This window comes from Phyllostomus discolor, chromosome 9, assembly GCF_004126475.2.
Source record: "Phyllostomus discolor isolate MPI-MPIP mPhyDis1 chromosome 9, mPhyDis1.pri.v3, whole genome shotgun sequence".
Classification (NCBI taxonomy): domain Eukaryota; kingdom Metazoa; phylum Chordata; class Mammalia; order Chiroptera; family Phyllostomidae; genus Phyllostomus; species Phyllostomus discolor.
Window position 1 is genome coordinate 46,220,833 of NC_040911.2, and position 22,351 is coordinate 46,243,183.

A 22,351-nucleotide genomic window follows, 5' to 3' on the forward strand; every position below is an offset into this window, starting at 1 on the left:
CCAGACTAGCTTTATTTACCTTATCATAGCATTCATCTAATGTTATTTCAAATACTTGTTTAATTTTCTTCTCCAGGAGCACAAAGTCTGTCTGTATTTTTTCTGGCCAGTGTCCAGCACGGTGTGTGGCCCACAAATATCAGTTGGATGCTCCCAGCTCTGGTGCTGAGGCACATGAACTACCATAAGCAATCCTACCCAGACTGCAGATGGGAAGGAGAACAGCAGCTGTGTGCTTCCAGGGGAGGGGATGAAAGATAGAAGTGTGGCTGCCAGGGCTCCAGTGAGCACGGTATCTCTTAGCATCTCCCTTTTCTTTCCCCACAGTGTTTGCAGTTTTATTTGGGGTCAAGGAAGGAAAGTATGAAAGCAGACAAGTAGTTATCCAGAAATATAACCTATATCCCTACATTGTTTGGCCCTCTCTTGGCTATTTTGTTCTTTTGAAATATTAAATGCAATTCTTAAGAAATTTCAGAATGGATGATAAAATGTAATGATACATAATTTTTTTAATCCTTACCCAAGGATTTGATTAGAGAGATAGAGAAAGAGACAGAGAGAGAAACATCAATCTATTGCCTCCTTCGCGCCCCAGCTGGGGACTGAACCTGTAGAGTAGGGATGTGCCCCTACCAGGAATCAAACTGTGTCCTTTTGGTGTACCAGATGGTGTTTCAATTAACTGAGCCACCTGGCCAAGGCTAATTCTACACAATTTAATTTGTACAGGAGAAGAGTCCTCATTGAATAAAAGAATAAGAGCGAGTAAATTTAGTGAAGGACAAATAGCTCAATTATTTAATTATTTGGTGTTTAAAAAAATAATGCAAGTTGGTACATTTTCTAGAATTTCATAGGTACTTCCTGCAATCCAGAGTCCATTAACATTAACATACTGGCCCTGTCCAGGCATCCAATGAAAGCTGAGCCAGGCTGGTTCAGAATTATAATTTTAAACTTAAGAGAAACTTTTAATACATTTAAATTTTTGGTGATTGATCAAGGACTTAGTATGTGCCAGACATCTGGGACATGAAGGGAATAATGTTATAGGACAGCATCCTGCTGTTCCAGAACAGCCAGTAGTAGGGACTTACTGCTTTCTGTCCATAGGCAGAAACTCTGGAGACAGAGTCTGGTGGAAAGGAAAAGGAATCCTTTATTTAAAGTATATGAAATAATGGCAGGTTTCTGCATCAAAGCCTGTTTCCTCTAAAACGTCCAAAGAAAATCACCCTGCCACCCTCTGCCAGCGCAGTATAAGTTTGCCCAGGAACCTCTTCTCCTACCCAAAAGCACCATTCTTTAAGAAATGCAGCTCGCTTAGCTGGTTTCCAGTCACTGCCTGGCTTCCGGCATCCTTCAGAGTCTGTGTGTCCAGGCGTCCCACTCCTAGGGTGCTATTCTCTTTCTCTGGTGTGTCTGTGTGCCTATCTGGGCAGGACCCTGGCAGCACAGCTGTGGTCATCAGTGCTGCTGCTGCTGCTGATGTGGCATTTGTGCAGGGGAGGAATGTGGAGTTTGTCACTTGGCTGCGGAGCTTCCAGGACTGGCACTGATCTGTTCGCTAGGCCCCGCCCCACCCCACACGTTAGTGTGGTGGGTCAGAGGCCCTGCCTGGGCTGGAGCAGGCAGAGCAGCAGCGACTGTGGGTGACTGTAGCTGGGGCTCCCTAGGAGGGGTGGCCACTCTGGCGACTTCTGACACAGAAGAGGGGAGCAGGGCTTGGCTCCCGCTGCCTTCCGGAACACCACCCTCCCCAGCCAAACCTTCCTCCCCTCCCCTCTAGCCAGCCTAGTGCTCACAGCACTCCTGGCCAGGCAGGTCCTGAAGTACCCGGGGAGTGGCCTGGGGAATATTCCCAGACAACTCAGTCCCTACAAGGCCCGCTGGTTGAGGAGCCTGAGCCCCCCAGCTGCCAACCAACCAGCCAGGGGAGCAGAGAGCAAAAGAGTACATTTTCCACACACTCGGCTTTTAAAAGACTGTCCTCATAATCACCCATGCAGTGGAAGTAGAAGGGAGAGTATGTCCTTCCCATGCAACAAGCATCAGCCCTTCCCAAGCTGCTTTTCTGCTGAGTCATGCATGTGTCATCCTGGTTGTGTCTGGGTTGTAGAGGGGCCACTCGCATGCACAATCTTCCACACTTTTTCACCCCTCCCCATTTCTGAGGGCTTTCCCCTGCCATTACAGTAAGACAGTCTCTGCCCTCAAAGAGACAAACATGAGAGCAAATACATGCAATGAGGGAGACAAGGGCTGGGATGGAAATCTGTTCAAGACCAAGGGCACGAAGGAGGCAGCAGCTATTACTGCCTGGGGAGACAGCAGAGCTCTATGGGGGAAGTGGCCTTAACTGGGCTGGGAGAGGAGTCCTTGAAACACATGAAGTGCCACTTAGAAGTAACACCAATTACTTACACATCTTTCCATTAGAATGATATTGTTAAAGATTAATTAAAATAAAAAAATAAAACCAATTATTTCAGACAATGCTTTTGGCACATGTCATAAAACTTAGTTCTAAGTACAAAATCATCATCAAAAATTACTTTCAAAAAATGGTCATAACCATAATTCAAGCACACCTACTTTCTACTCGAGTTCATCTTTTATTTTTTTTTAAAGAGAATGCCTCTTCTTTTTTTAAAAAAATATTTTATTTACTTATTTTTAGAGAGAGGGGAAGGGAGGGAGAAAGAGAGTAACATCAATGTGTGGTTGCCTCTCATATGGCCCCCACAGGGGACCTGGCCAGCAACCCAGGCATGTGCCCTACCTGGGAATCAAACTGGCGACTCTTTGGTTTGCAGCCTGCTCTCAGTCCACTGAGCTACACCAGCCAGGGCTCATTTTTATTTTTTAAATATATTTTATTGATTATGCTATTAGAGTTGTCCTATTTTTTTCTCCCCTTTATTCCCCTCCACCCTGTATACCCCTTCCCAACCCCATCCCCTACCCTCCACTTTGACATGATTAGCTCATGTCCATGGGTCATACATATAAGTTCTTTGGCTTCTACATTTCCTGTACTATTCCTAACCTCTCCCTGTCTATTTTCTACCTACCATTTGTGCTTCTTATTCCCTATACCTTTCCCCCCATTTCCTCTCTCCCCTTTCCCACTGATAACCCTCCAAGTGATCTCCATTTCTGTGATTCTGTTCCTGTTCTAGTTGTTTACTTAGTTCATTTTTGTTTTTGTTTTTGTTTAGGTTCAGTTGTTGATGGCTCTGAGTTTGTTGTCATTTTACTGTTCGTATTTTTGATCTTCTTTTTCTTAGATAAGTCCCTTTAACATTTCATACAATAAGGGCTTGGTGATGAACCCCTTTAGTTTTACCTTATCTGAGAAGCACTTTATCTGCCCTTCCATTCTAAATGAAAGCTTTGCTGGATAGAGCAATCTTGGATGTATGTCCTTCCCTTTTCATAACTGTGAGTACTTCTCCCCAGCCCCTTCTTAACTGTGAAGTTTCTTTTGAGAAATCAGCTGAGAGTCTTAGTGGAACTCCTTTGTAGGTAACTCTCTCCTTTCCTCTTGCTGCTTTTAAGATTCTCTCCTTATCTTTCATCTTGGGTAATGTAATTATGATGTGCCTTGGTGTGTGCTTCCTTGGGTCCAACCTCTTTGGGACTCTCTGAGCTTCCTGGACTTCCTGGAAGTCTATTCCCTTTGCCAGATTGGGGAAATTTTCCTTCGTTATGTTTTCAAATAAGTTTTCATTTTCTTGCTCTTCCTTTTCTGGCACCCCTGATTTGGATGTTGGGACGTTTAAAGATGTCCTGGAGGTTCCTAAGCCTCTCCTCATTTTTTTTTATTCTTGTTTCTTCATTCTCTTCTGGTTGAATGTTTCTTTCTTCCTTCTGGTCCACACCATTGATTAGAGTCCCACTTTCCTTCCCATCACTATTGGTTCCCTGTACATTTTCCTTTATTTCACTTAGTGTAGCCTTCATTTTTTCATCTAATTTGGGACCAAATTCAACCAATCCTGTGAGCATCCTGATTACTGGTGTTTTGAACTGTGCATCTGATAGGTTAGCTATCTCTTCATCTCTTAGTTGTATTTTGTCCTGGAGCTTTGATCTATTCTTTCATTTGGGCCATTTTTTTTTTTGTCTTGGCACGCCTGTTACATAGGAAGGGGTGGAGTCTTAGGTATTCCCCAGGGTGGGGCAACCCAAGTGGCTGGTTTGTGGTGCTGTATGGGGGGGAGGGGTCTGAGAAGGAACAATGCCACTTGTTCAGCTCTTAGCAGCTTCCAGTCACTTCACCTGCTACCCACAAGCCAGTTGGGCTCTTCTGGTGCTGATATTTAGGTTGGTGGGGTTGTGTACGTTCTAGGACCCTGTGGGTCCTCCAATGAACTCTCCAGTGAGGCTGGGAATTTCTCCTTCTCCCTCAACTCCCACAGGTTTTTTTCAGTCAGAGGTTTTCAGGCTTCATTTCACTGTGCTGGACCCTGGGTTGCCTGGTCTGTCTCGCTGTCCAGTTGTTTTTCTCATTTCATCTGCACGCAAATGTGGGACCCCTGCTCTGCCAGCTGCTGCCTTGCCTGCCCTGGTCCCCCAGCTGCCACCTTGCTAAGAATCCTCTCCACCCCGGCTGTCCATCTCCACCCCTCCTACCAGTCTGGATGAATGTTTCCTCTTTAACTCCTTGGTTGTTGAACTTCCATACAGTTAGATTTTCTGGCAGTTCTACTTGGTTTTTGTTTTTAAATTTGTTGTTACCCTTCTTTTGGTTGTGCAAGGAGGCAAAGTGTATCTACCTATACCTCCATCTTAGCTGGAAGTCTCATCTTTATTTTATACTTGATATGACTCATTTTATTAGTTACATTTATTTTGAATCTACATTAAGTAACTCAATTCAACATTTATTGAACACTTTCTTGCGCCAGGTAGTGTTCTAGGCTCTGACACAGAGAGTTGAATTTCTTGCTCTTTGGTTCACAGTCTCATAGGGAGACCAATAAGCCTTTTAAAATGCAGGTGTTAACTACACCTGATAATATGTGTTTAACTCTGATTAGTGAAGGATCCTGGTAAGATTTTTTTTCTTGGATGTGGTGACATTTGGATAGGGTTTTGAAAGCTAAATAAATTTGGAATTTTAAAAGAAAGCAAAACAAAACAAACAAACAAAAAAACAACAACCCTGCCATTACATTTTAAGTGCAGTGTTTATGGGGGACTTTCTGTATATAATATCAAATGTAATTGATAAGTGCATGGACTTAACCTCCTGTACTTGTATATACTACAGGTGACAATATACATACCTATTTAGGTCTATTTTGTATATATAAAGGAGCTACAAAGAGCATAGTTTATTAATATTATCTGTATGACCTTAATCTTTTTATATTCAGACTAATAAAAGAAAAACCCAGGAAAAATAAGTAAGATGTCTTTAATATCCTAACAGTGTGGCAGAGGGTAATGTCTTTGTTCAAAGCATTTTAACATTGAGTTTTTTGTAAGTGGGTCTATGCACAGAAAATTTTGTGTTTTTCTCATTAGGAATTTAGAATTAGAAAACCACAAGAAAAGAGTGTCATATGTTTCCTGTTGAAAAGAAAAGACATTTAACTTAGGTGAACTGTAGAGTCAGTCTAAGTTTCCAACAAAGAGAAAGCTTAACAGTATCTACGTACCATGCGTGTTTGTGAAGGAAAGGCTAATGACTTTTTATTTCCCGTAAAACAGAGGTAGCTTCCTCATTTTCCATGGATATTGATGCAATACAGGAATTGAAATTCCAGTTTAACTTACATACAAAGTTATCCCCATAGTCTGTCCATCAGATTTTGTATCACCATGTATTTCTGTATACAGAGGTACAAATTGAAATATAATCTTTAATAAGTTAATGACTTATATTCATTCAACGCCCAACAAATATGTATTGAACCTACTAAATATCAGGCCTTCTTCTTTTTTCTTCCTTTTTTTCTCATGTTCGAATACAATTGGCCTTTTGATACTGAGGATACAGTAGTATTCAAAACAAAACAGACAGTAATTTCTGCTGTCATGAGGCTGACATTCTAGTGAGTAGAAAACAAATAAGTGAGTTAAGCTTTTAGTTAATATATATTGTATTATAATAATTGCTGTTGGAAAAAATTAAAGGGGTCAAAGTATAAGGGGCTAGGTGAGGAGTTGTTGCAGTTTAAAATGGGGTGGTAGGGAGGGATTTATTAAGGAAATAACATTTGAACTCAGACCCGAAAATATCCAATCTGCCAGAGAGAACAGCAAGTACAAAGGCCCTTGATGCCCGTTGTTTCAGGAAACAACAAGAAGGCTAATGTTACTGCAGTGGCGAGAATAAGGCAAGTGGGTAGAATAGTAAGAGATGATGTGGGGGGAGGTAAAGGCAGGTCAGATAACATTGGATCTAGTAAGCCATTTTAAAAACTTTTTGTTTTTACAGTAGTCTAGATATTCATCTATTAAACTGCATTGAACATCTGTTTTGTATCAGGGATTATATAAAGTGCCAGGGAGACAATAGGCTTATAATTCTTGCCTTCAAGTGTAACACTTGCTTTCAAGTAGTTTAAGTTATAGCAGTGAGTTTCCTTAATAATGATATAAATAAAAACATGTACTGGACACTTATATACCAGGCATTGCCCTAAGGGTTTATGTATATATATATTTCTTTAACATCACAGCATTACTATAAGATAGGTACTGTTACCCATGGCTGGGGAAACTAAGACCACAACAAGGTCAAGTAACTTGCTCAGGTTTATGTGGTTAGTCATCAGCAGCACTAGGCTTCAAACCTAAGGGGTCCCACCTCAGAGCTCAGCCCTTGACTATGATACATACAACGTGATCTCTCATAGGAAGTAGACCGCCTCTTACGAAGATTTCTTCTCTGAGGTGGGGTAGCCTTGCAGGGCAACGTGAGTGTGGTGTAATCCTCAGAGTCTCACAGATCTTAGGTGCAACTCTGACTTCCCCTTTTGTTTACTGTGGCAATTTACATAACTGAACCCTTTTACCCTCAATTTTTCTAATCCTTAGGAATGCGGAGAAAAACACCTTATAAGTGAGTTGTCAAGATTTAATTATAGTTGACCCTTGAACAACATGTGTTTGAACTGGGTCCACTTATACATAGAATTTTTAAAATAAATAGAATAAATGTATTTTTTCCCTCCTTATGATTTTCTTAACATTTTCCTCTAGCTTATTTTATTGTAAGAATACAGTATATAATACATATGACATGTTAAATGTTTTAATCGACTGTCTATATTATCAGTAAGGCTTCCTTCCCATCAACAGTAGGCTTAGTAGTTAAGTTTTGGGGAAGCCAAAAGTTATACATGGATTTTCAACAGCATGGGAGGATTGACACCCCTTACCCTTGCATCATTCAGGGTCATTTATAGATGGAATGGGAACATTGTAGCACACTGTTTGACGCAATCTGGGTACACAATAGATATTTTGTTTTAACCCTTTCCTGTTCCACGAGTTATGTAAATATTACCCAACAGTTAGTTATATTTGCCTTGCAAGTCTTCTAGTCGAAGAGAATACTTGAGCAAGTATGATTCTTCTTGTCTTACACTACAGGTTTACAAAGTTCTGTAAATAGATGTAGCATCCTTTTCTCGTTCCATCATGTATGGGTTGGTTAAATTTTGTGTTTAGAGCTGAACTGATTTCTTTTTCCTCTGAGTCAGTGGAAGCCAGCCATTTCTGCTGGGCACAGCTCTACCCTGCCTACCTTTCAATGTGACACCTTCTCACACGCTGTTACTATACTGTTCGCAAATGCTTTTGTAGCCTTGGAAATGTGCTGTATTGAAAAGGCTTTTCTACTCGGCATGTTGATGTGCTGCAGAAAGCTCACTGAAGAACCATATTATTATTTCCTCATGTTATATTTTTCCTGGTTCAGCTTATTATACCTATAGAGATGCCTAAAAAAGTCATTCCCAGAAGTAGAAGACCTTGTAGAAATGTAAATTCCTGCATTGTGAAAGTGGACGTAGTAAATGGCACACTAGGGAATTCTCTTCAACTTGTAAGCATCAGGAGCTAGCTGTGTAATCCTGGGCCAGCTGCTTAACTTTTTTGTGTCTCATTCACCATCAGAAGCCTGGCTATGCAGCCCTGGCCAAATTACTTAACTCCTCTGTACCTCCATTTCTTTATCTGTGAAATGATGGCAGTAATAATAGTACAGTCTCATAGAGTGGTGAGATTAGTTCGTATATCTAAAGCACATACATCACTAGTCAGCATTAAGTACAGTATTTTATTATCATTATTTTAAGCTTGGAATGACATCTTGATTGTTCATGTCTCCCTATTAAAGTACAGACTATGGTTTGCCTTAAAAAATATAAATATTTCAGAAAAGTAAAATTGTTTCACTCATTAATGATAACTGATCAAAATCAAAGACAACCTATTAGGTAAGGTAAATAGCTTGTTTGACTTAAAAAGGGGATCACACTTGGTTTTGTTATTTGTCCTTCCTTGTTGAATGTGTATATGATTAAATAATAAAGGCTTTCCTCAGTTTGGTTCCTGTAGAAGAATTACCAAAGGCTGTTGAATACAAACCTAAGCCTAAAAGCTGTTGAAAATAGCCAATAAAATCAAGCTTTAGTAGAAGTACAGCATAAATGCAACAGTCATCCTGTGACTTAATATCCTTTCTATGCAGTTGAATTAATAATCATTGGCACATAACTATTAACAGTCAAAGCTGGCTGTTCACAGCTCATTGTAAACAAGAACTATTTTCTATCCTGGATTCAGAGCACATTTCCTCTTGACAATCATTTTGCTTCTTTTGTTCCCAGTAATCATTTTGGGACCATTTGTGTTTTCAAGGAAACAGTTTCATTTCCAGACTCTTTTTTTCCAAAAAAAAAAAAAAAAAAGATGGGCTGAGATTTCAACACATATTAAAACCTATTTTAAAACTTGCTTGTAACTAAAGGTATTAGTTAATAATTTTCCCTAGTTTTATGCAAGCATTGTTACATTAGCAGTGTACATTCACCCTTCATTTTCCCTTCCTGCTGTATCTGTACTAGGAGGTATCTTTTCAGTTTTTCCTTTCTAGTGGAATAAGGACTTTTGAAAATGAAAATAATGTCAGCATTTTCCAGCCAAAAGAAGCTACAGTTACAGCACTGGCAAGGCTGGTTTTCTTTTGTCCATCAATAAATTACTGACATGTGGAAAGTATATAAAGTCATCAGCCAATATTTAAAATGTTGTTGTTAAAAGAAGGATCATTACAAGGACACAGCAAAGACAGAAGCAGTAAGTTTTGAGCAACAGCAAATATTTCCTGTGATCTCTTTGTCTCAGACATTAAACTTGAAGTGCTTTTAGAAATGGCACTGGAATAATTCTCTTACTACAGCAGAAACTGCCAAAATTTCATAAACAACCAAAATATTACAAATTTCATTTTCCAAGAGAGGCCTTAACAATTTTAATACTGCCACTTGCTACCTCCCTCTCTTGCTCCCCACACCTTCCTGTATCCACCTTAACCCTACTCATCTTTCCTCATTTTCATGATACTTATTATCTTTTTAAACACTACATACTTTATTTATTTACCATCTTGATTATCTTTTCATTAGACTTAAACTTTATGAGGGTAAGAGAGTTCATGTTGTTTTCTGATAAATATAAAATGCCAAGATCTGTGTCTTGTATATAGTACTCGATAAATATTTGCTTGATAAATGAAAATTCTAAGTTTCTTCTTTGCATTGAGTCAAGTCATTTTTACTGCATGTTAAAAGGGACTATGTTATACGTATACCATATTAGAAGACTCCATGGGAATTATTTTCATTAAGATTTTCATGTTTCATCTTAGTATACTTTGTACAGATAAAATTTGAGAAGACTAATAAAATTCCTATTAAAATTATCTTCATGGCTTCCCATTGTTTAAGGATAAGGGCAGTTGATGACGATTGGGAGAACTGTGTGAGGCCCCAAGGTGGCTACTTTGAAGGGGACTGAGGCATCACTGTCTTACGCACAATGTTTCATGTATCTTGTATCTTCTTCAATAAATGTCTCTGTTTTTCATATTACATAGCTGGATATCTTCTGGACAGACCTTGTATGTTCTTTGGCTAATCCCTTCACCTTCTTTCTTCCAGTCTCCACTCCCTTCTCCCCTCTGACAGCTGTCAGTCTGTTCTATATTCCCATGTCTCTGTCTCTATTTGGTGTGTTCATTTATTTTGTTCCTTAGATCCACATATAAATAAGATCATATGGTATTTGATTTTTTTCTTTTTTTGACTGGCTTATTTCACTTTCAAATTTTTGATAGCATATCAGGGAGGCTGTCTAGGCCAAAGATTTTCTTTGTGACAAAGTTTTAAATTATGAGTTCAGTTTCTTTAATACATATGGGCAGATTGCTTCTTCTGTCAGTTTTAGTAGTTCACATCTTTTAAGAAATTTGACCATTTCACGGGAGCATTCATTGAATTTGTTGGCATTCTTAGTTGTTTATAATATTCCATTATTATCCATTTGTTATCTGTAGGATACTCATCATAATTAGGGAGGATCATCTTTTTCCTTCCTGATACTGGTAATTTTTGCCTTTTCTCCTCTTTTCTTTATCACACTGTTACAAATTTATCAGTTTTATTCATCTTCTCCAAAACCTAGCTTTTAAAAAACTTACTTCCTCTATTTTTCACTGCTTACTCTTTTTCTTTCATTGATTTTTATTATTTTTTTTTAGATTTTATTTATTTATTTTTAGAGAGGGAAGGGAGGGAGAAAGAGAGAGAGAGAGAAACATCAATGTATGGTTGCTGGGGGCCATGGCCTGTAACCCAGGCATGTGCCCTGACTGGGAATCGAACCTGCGATGCTTTGGTTCGCAGCCCACACTCAATCCACTGAGCTACGCCAGCCAGGGGATTTTTATTCTTAATTATTTATTTTCTTTGATTTATTTTGGGCTGAATTTATTGTTCTTTTACTAGCTTCCTAAGATGGACAGTGATTATTGACTTCTCTTTTTAATATAAGCTTTCAATGCAATAAAATTGCTTCTCTAAGGACTGCTTTAGTAGTATCCCATGAATACCGATATGTTGTAATTTTCTTATTATTCAGGTTAAAATATTTTCTAATTTCCCTTAGGATTTCTTTTATGATCTCTGATTTTTTAGATATCTTTGAATGAATTTTTTTGTGGTCAAAGAACATACTTTGTATGAGTTAAGTACCTTAAAATTTATTGAGAGGTGTTTTATGGCCATGCATATAATTTATCTTGGCATTGTTCCCTGTGAACTTAAAAAGAATGTGTATTCTGCTCTTTTGAGTGGGAGTATTCTATAAATATCTTTTAATTTTTAATTTGTTTGATGCTGTTATTTAAGCTTTCTATAGTTTTCTTGATTTTCTGTCTACTTGTTCTATTATTACTGAGAGAAGGGCTGACATCTCCAACTATCACTGGGGTTTATCTGTTTCCCTTTCAGGTCTGAGAGTTTTTACTTCAGTTATTTTGAAGCCTTGTGGTTTATGTATACACATGTAGGGTCATTAGTTTCTGCTATGAAATTAGCCTTTTATCATTAAGAAATATTGCTCATTGTCCTTGGTCATATCCCTAATTCCAAAGTTGTGTCAGCAATAGAGTTGTGCCGTTCAGACATCTTTTCCCCAAAGTAGTTTCCTTAGCCCTTAGCCTCAGCTGTCACACTTTTGGGATCTGCCGCATAGTCGCACTGTAGCTATGCTCTCAACAGGTTGCTGTTAGCCTATGACTGAGCTCAACATGAAACTAGAGCTGGGCCATTTCTACCCAATGCCAGGTCTTCTGATGGCCAGTATCTGCTGGGGACTGCCAGTTAGACTGGCTGAGATGTTCTTGGACCTGCACTGCAGTGTGAGGCTCTCCCAACCCAGATTTTTCTCCTCCTCTCCTTTCACATGTGTCAGATCTGCAGTCACGCCTGAAGGCCTTTCTCTACCCATTCCTGCTCTCTCTCACCTTTATCTTTCACAAGTGTGTCCTGCAATAAATCTCTTGAACTTCTGATTCAGTTCTTGATATCTGCTTCCCCTCAAGACCCAAACTACCACAGAAGTCTGCTTTGTCTGAATTAATATGGCCATGCATGCTTTGTTGTGATTAATGTTTGCCTGGTAAAGTTAGTCCATCCTTTTACTTGTACACGGTGTCTTTATAATTAAAGTGTTTTTCTTGTAGGCATTCTACAGGGCTGGGTTTAATCTACTGTCTTGCCATATGTTTTCTATTTATCCCATTTGTTCTCTTTCCTCCTTGTCTTCTTTCCTGCCCTTCTTTTGGGTTACTTAAGTATTATTATTATTTTTAGTATTCCATTTTATTTCCACTCTTGTCTTATAGCTCTTTGTTGATTATTTTTAATGGTCATGCCAGGGTTTACACTGTGCCACTTTATCTTATCACATCCCACCTTCAAGTAATATTATATGTATAATGTAAGAAACTTTTTACTCTATGCTTTCATTTTCTCCTTTCTGTCTTTTGTGGTATTGTCGTCATACATTTTATTTGTTACATATGTCATAAACCTTACAATGAATTATTATTTTTATTTTAAACAGTTTTATTTTAAAGAGGTACAAATATGAGAAGATACTTTTTTATGTGACCACATACTTACAAATTCCCACACTTTTATTCTTTTGTATAGTTTCATGTTTCCATCTAGTATTATTTTCTTTCTTATTGAAAAAACATACTCTAATATTTCTTGTAATACAGATCTGCTGGCCATGAATTCTCTGTACTTTTGTTTGTCTAAGATTGGATTTACTTAGTCCTTGTTTTTGAAGGATACTTTCACTGGATGTAGAATTCTAAGTTGACCTTTTTATTTTTTTTCTTTCAGTACTTGAAAGAAAAAACCCTGCTTTTTGCTTGTGTTGTTTCTAATGAGAAGTTGACAGTCATTCTTATCTTTGCTCTTCTGTACGTAATGTGCCTGTGCTTCCCTGCTCTGCCACATTTGCTCTTTCTCTTTATCTCTGTTTTCAGCAACTATGTTATCATGCTGTCCCTGGCTGTGGTTTCTTGTTTTATGTTTGTTGGGGTTCATTGAATTTATTGGATCTCTGGTTTGTACTTTTCATTGAATTTGGGCACATTTCAGCCATTATTCCTTCACATCACTTTAATCCCCTGCCCTCCCTTCCCTTCCCAGCACTCTGGTAACACTTGTGTTAGATTGCTTCATGTTGGTCCACGGGTCACTGACACTTCATTTTTTCAGCTTTTTTTCTCTGTGTTTTCAGTTTGGGTGTTTTCTTTTTATTATTGAAGTGCAGTTGACATATTTAATTGCTTAGTTAATTTTTTAATTTTTAATTTTTGTAACAAGAGCTCTTTATTACATGGATTCAAATATGCAGCAGACCACTCATGTTCCATGCCATTTAACAATCACATTCAATAAAAGCCTTCTAGTACATTTCTCAACACTCATCGCTAAGGGGCTTCCTTCAGGTTCCCTTTATAAAGCCTTGCACAAAGAAGAAGTTAATCACTAGTAAGAAAGACATTGTTAGCAATCGTTTTAGATCATAATGTTTATCATCATCCATAAACATGCATTTCTTCCCTTTACATGCATGGCATTGTAAAATGGGGGCTACACTCTGCCTACAGGACAAAGTGTGTAAGTATAATATACCATACAATGCTGACACCATTAAAAAGAGCTTAATAACAACTACTGAGAGATAACTAAATTTGGAGTCTTAATGGAATCTATGAAGAGATTTAAAATAGCAAACAAACTGAACATTGCAGTAAACGATTTACCTGGGAAGGGGTCAAAGGGGAATTTTTTAAATGTGCTGTTGAAGGGTTTTCTAAGTTGCTCCAAGTTTACTGTCTTTCTGCTATTGTCTTAAATACTGCAAAGCATTGTGAGCTGCATCACTCTGTGATCACCACAGGAGATCCCAGAGCCACGGCAGACTGTGATGGGACTGGTGGACCCTTCAGCGAGACACTGGTATCTGCTGGCCCTCATTTTACTGTATCCAAATATATTATATTAAAACCTTGTTCCTTGCTGATTTTACTAAGCAGCTGGATATAATCTATATTTGAAATATTGAGGAGGCTTCTTTTCAGTAAGTTGATCCTTTCATCAGAAGAATTTCTCAAGGAATGCCAAGTGCATCCTAAAGAATGACCTACTATGTTTATTAGGGAAATGTGGTTCTCTGGAGAAATATTACTGAATCTCACAAGAAATTTCTCAGCAGCATTTCTCTTGGCCTGTTTTTTTTTTTGAGGTCCCTTTTCCAGTTTCCATAATGCCTTGAGCCTGCAAGGTATATTTTCTGAGCAGTTCCTCCTTTCTGGGAAAGGGTGTATTCAGGAAGTCTCTAGCCAGGATGAATTGCCTGTAATGAACAAGCAGGATTAAGCTGGTTTCCATGGTTGTTTGGAAGGATCAGGCATTAATACAAAGCGCTGACTTTACAAATGTTTATGGCAGCTTCTGCAGCTCTATGTTTTACCAGCTTCTTAAGCGTACCTTCACCTTCTCAGGTTATGTCACCAGTTGTTATTCTGAAGGTGAAAGTGGACACGTGTATTTGCACATCAGATATTTCACATTCATAAAGCATTCCAATGTTCTTGGTCTTCAACGTGAACTGGTGTTTTCCCTGGTTTAGCTGTGACCATATTCCCCAAGCTGAAGGTCCTGCTGTTCTTGCACTCCAGTGGTGGGTCCACCGCGTGATACCTGATCTGGCACTGGCACTGTGGTGAGAACGGAGGGCCCGGCAGCAGGTAGGAAAAGCAGCGTGGTGGCGGAAGAATGTCCTCATTCCTGGGGTCAGCTGGTCCCTGAAAGGAGCGCTCTAGCGCCAGCACCACCACCACTGCCACCTAATTTTTTTTTAATTGAGATATAATGGACATGAAAGGTATATTCTGTATTGTTTTGCCTTTGAATTTACTGGTCTCTTCTTTTGCAGTTAATATTCTGATAACTCTATTTGGTATATTTTCATTTCAAAATTTTAAAAAATATTTCTATAAAGTCTTAATTCTTTTTTAATCTTCCATTTATCTCCCCATATCTTTCTTTTAAATCCATAAATACACTAAGCATATTTATAATTGCCCTTTTGTGCTAATTCTTCAGCTCTGTTATTTCTGAGTCTGTTTCTGTGTGTCATTTTCTTGATTTTTTGCTGTCTTAGTTTTTTATTGAACGATAGACTTGTGATGTTTTTGTTTTGTTTTGTTTTGTTTTGTGTAAACTTTTGTTGTCTTTCTCTACAAAGGTTTGTTAGGGCAGGTCTGGAACAGCCGGTACTCTAGGGCCGAGTTAGCTATGCTGTGACACTGATACTGTACTTTCAATTGTCATTCTGCCAAATAATTTTCTGGTGTTGTGACCTCAAGCCCCAGGTGCTCAGCAAAGGCTTCCTATTCTGGCTGGTAACAACCCAAGTGTCTCCTAGCTCTTTGGCAGATCTTGGAATTGTTTAACATAGATATTTACTTGTTTTTTGCCCATAACTATAATGTTGAACCTATGCACGTATGACTTAACATTCAGCAACAAACTCAAGGAAATCCCTATGTTGATTTCTTGAGATCTCGTCTACATAGTTCCTTCCTGTAAGGTACTTTTCCTGGCAAATTCCATGTGCCTTAGCCTCTGTGAACTCTGTTCTGTGTCCCCTCAACTCCGTGAGACCCCAGTGTTCTCGGGTTTCCTCTCACCGCACTGCCAGTTACGCTGCAAGGTGGGGTAACTGCAGAACTCACTGCAGATGTCCCCCTTTTCTCAGGGATCACATTTTGTGCTTCCTTTAATCTAATATCTATGAACAGGTTTTCACATATTTTATCCAGTTTTCCAGTTATTTACTGTAGATAGGCTAATCCAGTCCCACTTAATCCACCATGGCCAGAAACAGAAGTTTTCATTTTTAGGAATATTCTGGATGTTTTCTCCTACATACTAAGGTAGCCTTTGAGACCATCTCTGGTGTTGAGAGAGAAGGAATTTTGCAGGAGGGGGAGAAGAGACTCCAAGGCCATTTGCTGTGCTTTGGGTTAGCACAGGCTGAGATTAGACACAGGACCATGTTGGGCATCTCAGAGAAGTAGGGATATGGCAACTGGAAAATTAGGGGTGGCTGTGGCCCCTCTTCTTTTCTGGTACCCTTTTTCTAATTATCTTCCAACCTTAAGGGATATAAGTCAAAAATAACCTCAATATCCAGCTATTCTGAGAGCAGTTTCCTGGCTGGAAAATTCTGTCTCTCTTAGTTTACTTATGGATAGAATTTTTTTTCTCCTTTGAATGTCCATAGCAACTTAAGTATTTCTTTTAATGTTTTTATTCTGCATCAGCGCTGTTTATTAAGGACTTCCAAAAGCCAGGCACTCCGTTAAGGATTTGCATTCATAAATTCTTCTAATTTTCACCATGTTCCTGTGAGGCAGGTCTAGTGTATTCTCCGTTTTACCCATAAGGAAAGCAAGACTTTGAGGGATTCAGAAATTTGCCCAAGATCACATAGCATGGATACAGCAAAGCCAGAATTTGAACTGATGTCCTCACTTCAAGCCCTGTACTCTTGATATTAGGCTGCACTTCCCTCTTTACTACGTAGTACCTTCATACTATAGTTATTTCTGGAGCTGCCTTACCAGTTCATGAATTGAGAATAGGAACCCTGTACTTACACATCTTGTGTCTTCAGAGCATCTAGAAGAACACTGTCCACAGGAAGCTGAAAAGGAGAAAAGGAGGAAGAACTATTATCTCCTTTATTTCTCCTTCTGGACAAGAAATAGCCCTAAACTTTTGGAATTAACTTGCTATCACAGTACTTCCTTATCAGTAAGATAAATCTTTCATTTTATTCCTAACTAAGCATAGTTACTAGAGTCAGCTGATAGGAAATTAGCTGTCCTTCTATAAAATAATAGATGGCAAAAAGGAGAAATTCATGTTGTTCTTTTGTGCAGTGTAATACCCAGTAATGGCAGACTTTGGGATAATGTATTGTGTATTTGCTCCTTTTAGTCTTACCTGTAAATTGTCTTCTCTTGCAAGATTGATTATTATATTTTCTGTAGTATTAGATAAATGTTTTTTAAAATCAGATATATGATCCCAAATAATTATGGAAATAGCACAAGAAGACCCCGTAGTCAGTAACTTGAAGTTATCTTTTTATTTGCTAACCAAGTAACACAATGATATCTCGATTAAGTCTGTCAGTAGCCAGGGCTATAAAGCCATTAATCCAGGATCTGGCTGGCAGGTTCCTCAGAATCCCCAGGAGAGGATGTCAGAGCTTCTGGGTGAGTGCTTACAAGAGTTCTTACATTAGATGAAGAAGAGGCTGGACTATTGGATGACAGTTTTCACAATTCGCCTTCCATCCCGAGGGTCAAATGTGCATGTTCCGGGAGGTATTTAAGCCACATTTGATCTCTCCTAGTTGAACTCACGAGCTCCATGTAGATTGGTATTTGTTAGGCCAGAGGCTACATGTAAGGAGAGAAAGCCTTGCTGCTGAAAGCTGTCAAGAATCTACTTCAAAACTTCTTTAGAATCTCTAATTACTCAGTTAAAAATGCCTCTAGCAGTAGAGAAACTGCTTGAGAGGGGGAGGAGAAGGGATGTGGCGAAAAACATCTTTACTGTGTCTGAAACTTACGGCTTGAAAAAACAGAGAGAGGACAAATAACTCGCTAATGGCAGTAAATTGTTTTTATTTGACCTCCACTTTTCTTCAGAGATTCCTTTTCATCAGCCAAAGGCTATAGAACTTTCAGATTTTATGATTATGAAGTGCTTCCTCATATTTTGGAACTAAAATGACTTAATTCAGAGTAAGTACCTTCAAATCTTTTTTTCCTTCATTTTTAATGCTTGTGAAAAGATCTGTGGCAAGAGAGCTCTTGTTCTGCCTGTAAAGTGGGAGCCAAGAGAAGGCAGAGAGGAAAGGAAGAGAGAGATGTAGAAGTCCCTATTTCTTAGGCAAAGCTAGAGAAATCCTTAGAAGTAAGAGAGAATTATGTTTCCGATGATGTTTAAAATTCAGTATACTTCTCTTGGTAATTTGGTGAAGTGGACAAATATCCACTAAAGTCTACCTTTTGTACACAGAATAGATTAATGAGAAGATATGAAAGAATTGACTTTAGTCTCTTAGTGGCCTGAAGTGGCCCGAACTGGGTTCAGACAATAATGCGAAGGCTCCAAACAAAACCTATTGTTCCAGATTCCTGAGGCTGCCCTGCCTCCTGGCATGTTAGTGATAGTAAACATTAGCATTCATATTGTTGGAACCACAGGGGACCACGCATGTTTATCCTTCTTGGCTGATAATGCTTTGAAAGAAATCCATGAGTCCTTATCAGGTCCCACCGCCCCCAAGTTAGGACTTACAGGGCATCAGAGGAGCATTTCCATTTTTTACAGAAACAGGCCTGAGGAATGATTTTAGGTACATTCTAAATTAACCTAAATTTGTTTTTCAGTGAGTTAATTCATATTGAATATTGTACCTAATATTCATGATGTAAGAAGATTGTATATACATTAACCATCTTAATATTTGAACAGTGATTAATAAAACATATAGTCGTATTTATCTCAAATGTTTGTAAGACCTTCAACTGTCTTAAAATTTGATTGCATTTTCATGGGATGTTTCTCTACAGAAAATGTTTTGTTCATTTAATAATTCAATATGTATTTATTGCACTCTTGCTATATATAGAACATTGTGCTTGATTTGTCTGAAATTATGCATTTATCTATTTATTTAACCGAATTTATTGCATACTGCATGGTAATACATGCCAAGAGCTGTTCTTGGTACTTGGAGTTGTTAAATTAGCATCACCAGTGAGGACTCTAGCCCTCCTACAGCCTTGGTGCCAATGGAGAAGTCAGACAATACACAAGCCAACAAATGCATACGTACTTTGCAGAGAAGAAAGGAGATGTATTTGTATTTTTTGTCTAGCTACGAGGTCCTGATGTTAGGCAATAGCATGTGGAAATTAGATAGTTCAATGTAATGACAGCATGGTCTGACTTATATGAGGCAAAGTATAGGTTCTTTTACAGTCATTTTATGCAGGTCTCACAACACACATGTAAGTTACATGTTATTAGTCCCATTATTTCAGACAAAGAAACTGAGGCCCTGAGAGAGTGGGTGAATTTCTTTAATTAAAGGTAGTACATGGCAAAGGTTTTTCGAAACAAACCCTCACCTCTGACCAAAAGTTGCTTATTATTTTCTGCATTGTTATGTAACATATATTAGATTAATCATCAACAAAATTTTTCCTTTCTACATTTCAGGTTCAAAATCTTTCAGGAATAGAAAATCTTTACCAAACCACAACAGATAGTTTTTGCTTTCAACTTTTAAAGTACTTTCAAAGCCTCATATCTGCTTGTGGAAAAAAGAAAGAAAGGAAAAAACTGTTTCTAAAAATTGCCCTTGTACACCGTTATCATAAATCTCAGCCTTCTCAAGGCTTATTACACTTTGTAGTCTTCCTTAGGAAATGGATGAAAATTTGAGCTAGGACACAAACAGGAAGGCTCAGAGGCCACATTTGTCCTGCAGGCCCCACCTCTTTAAATAGCTACTGTGTGATGGGAATTAGTTCTCCACTTCGGCAAGGAACTCCACTGCCCCACTGCCCGGTGTCTCACTGGGCCTGCAGGTTGGAGGCAGCCGTACTGTCCTCCCCTGGGGGCGGGGGCAGCAGTCAGTGGTGTGGGGTGGTGAATGTGGGCTGGGGGTTGGGCTTCCCACCTCTGGGCCATGAGGACACCTGGGCTCAGGGATGTTTTGTGCCCCTCCCTTAAGAAGATCACCCCTGAAGACTTTTAATCTGCCAAGAGGTAAGGTTCAGAGAGCTTCCTAAATCAACAATTTGGGGTACAGACTTCTTTTTGCAGCCTGGTTCTTTCTTTTATTTAAAAGAGAAAAGAAAAGAGAACGTTGTTGCTACAGATTTGTAAAAAATCAGTTTTTAAGTGAATGCATAGGTGGGGCTTACAGTTTGATCAGCAGAATATAGGTAACACTGGTGATAGTCAATTGTAATTTTTTAACCTTTTAAAGATTTTTGTTACTGTGGGATTGTAAATTTCTCAAGGTCAGAGATAGAAAGAAAGTAGATAAATCCTGTTACTAATTTGGGAAGACTATTTAAAATAGGATCTTAATAGAGACATAAAATAGTATACCTTAGCAGTCTTTTGATTCCAATTCTTATTTTTGAGTGGAAGCTTTTCAAGGATATAATCCAATCTTTCCATATAAGTGCCTACCGAGGTGGACTCCCTTGCCAGCATTAACCAAGCAAGATCATCCACTCTTTAACAGAATTAATGTATTTCTCTGGTCAGGCTACCAAGCTTTTCCTCTTGTTTTCAGTGCTGGGAAAAGGGCACCAATCTCAAGTGGCTGTGTCGTTTGCCCTGGGCCTAGTGGAGAAGACAGGTGAATAGGGAGGCAGTTCTCAGATGTGCCTGCTTTACAGAAAAGTATCCTTCCTGCCTGGGGATTTGAGTGACCTGCATCTGACCATTTCTTCTGCTCTTTTCCTGACTTCTGCCTATTCTTCCTATGTACCTTCTTCGAGAAACCAGTGCTTATGTTAGAGTGTATTCCCAAAGCCATGATTAGTCTAAGAGCAAACCAAGGGTCTACTTCAAATAACACAAATGGCTTGCTTTTTCCAGAAAGGTTTCCATAATAATGATTAACCTTTTATGTTTAATGTTCAGAATACTGTTGTCTAGCCACTCTGTCATTAACTCATTGGTCTTTATTTTCTTTTAACTTTTGTTCAGGTCCTATGTGTTGTCTTTTGGAGGGAAGTAGAAATGTTAGGAAGGGGTGGTTTTGGTTGTTTATTTGAATTTTATTTCCTTTAAATTAGATTAGAATCATTTGCTTTAGAGCATTCTGGGTTCCTCTTAGTTACGTAGCTTTATATTTTACAATTGTGTCCGTAGTTTCTTCACAGGTGATGTCTACTTTGGCCCCAAAGAGCTTCTTTTTAAATTAGCATGTGGTAAGAACACCTTCTTAGATGAAATATTGCATTTTTGTAACAGTTTTTTTTTTCTTTAACTTTTACCTCAGATTTTAGAAGGTGGTAAGCAAAATCAAGGTCCATGATAGGGTATAAATATCCAGCATGGTGTTTAGGATGTGGCAGTATTGTGGACCAAATGTGTTCATTTGTGAAAATAACTTAACGTTTATGTGCTTTGATGAGTATTACCAAATTTCTAAATAGGGACAGTTTCTTTAACTTTAAATCTTGTAAGTAATAAGGAATTTCCATTATATTTAGAAAATGTTTTTAAGTTTTATATTCTACAGTTTCATTTTGACGGCCCCTGTAGTTCTGCATGTAATCACTGTCCTGCCCCTTTGCAAATTTTGTGAGGCTCATGCTGAACTGTAACCAAGGGATTGAATAGAAACTGCTAATCAAAGGCAAGTTAAACAAGATAAGATTTGTGTTTACATTTGAAAATGTAAACAAAAGGTTTTTTGATCCTAAAGCTGAAGAACAAAATCAGATGGAAAAAAGATCACAGTTTAATTTACCTAAGAAAGAATCTTTGCAGATAAGGAATTCTGAACACAACAGACATGATCATGCAAGGGCCTCTTCTTAGCCGAGGTCCTGGCAAAAACTTCAGGAAAAAATAACAAAATGGCTTATGAGATGCTCTAAAAGGAAATCAGAGCCCCTCTGCAATAAGTAGAAGGACAAAGCAAAGTAACAGATTTACTGGAAGGCCTCCTACTCACCCCCCTGAGCTGAGTGCAGGAATGTGTCTCAAAGTCTGTTTAAAACCCCTGAGATGGTGTTTTGAATCAGTCTTGCTGATGTAAACACAGACCCTGCCTGGAAATTTTCCAAAAGCAGAGGGTGAAAGCAGTCCAGTCAAGATGTGCTGTGTTATTCTAGTAACCATGCAGGGCAGCAGTGCCGCACTGCCTCGGGACAGTAAATGAGCCTGGCAAGCCCTCTCTGAAGGTGCCGTGTGACCTGTTGATAAGACCATTCACTGAGAGAAGATTGCACCAAGAACAGCCACCCTCAAAGGCTTGTATAAACACAAGGAAGGAAGGATTGAGAAAGGGAAATTGTTTCTTAGTGATAGAGAAGCCTGTGCATTATTTAAGGGGGAAAGAAAACTATTGAGAGGGGTGTTTGGACAATGTAAGTGCTGATTAGGTGGCCATTCATTCC

At 38.7% G+C, this 22,351-nt stretch overlaps 1 protein-coding gene and 1 pseudogene across 5 annotated transcripts in view; one reads left to right on the top strand and one right to left on the bottom strand.

The window, feature by feature from the left end:
* Positions 1–22,351, top strand: part of ARHGAP28 (Rho GTPase activating protein 28) — a 218,652-nt gene that overhangs the window by 46,823 nt on the left and 149,478 nt on the right. Inside the window, exon 1 of one of the 5 annotated variants that reach the window (XM_036009297.1) lies at positions 14,693–14,860. The exons of 3 other annotated variants lie outside the window; for them this stretch is intronic. The gene's annotated coding sequence lies outside the window, so the exon portion shown is untranslated. Of the gene's footprint in view, positions 1–14,692; positions 14,861–18,062; positions 19,974–22,351 lie in introns of those variants that run through there. One more of the 5 variants, XM_036009295.1, reaches the window with a different exon arrangement.
* On the bottom strand, positions 13,424–14,534 carry LOC114506514 (annotated as a pseudogene).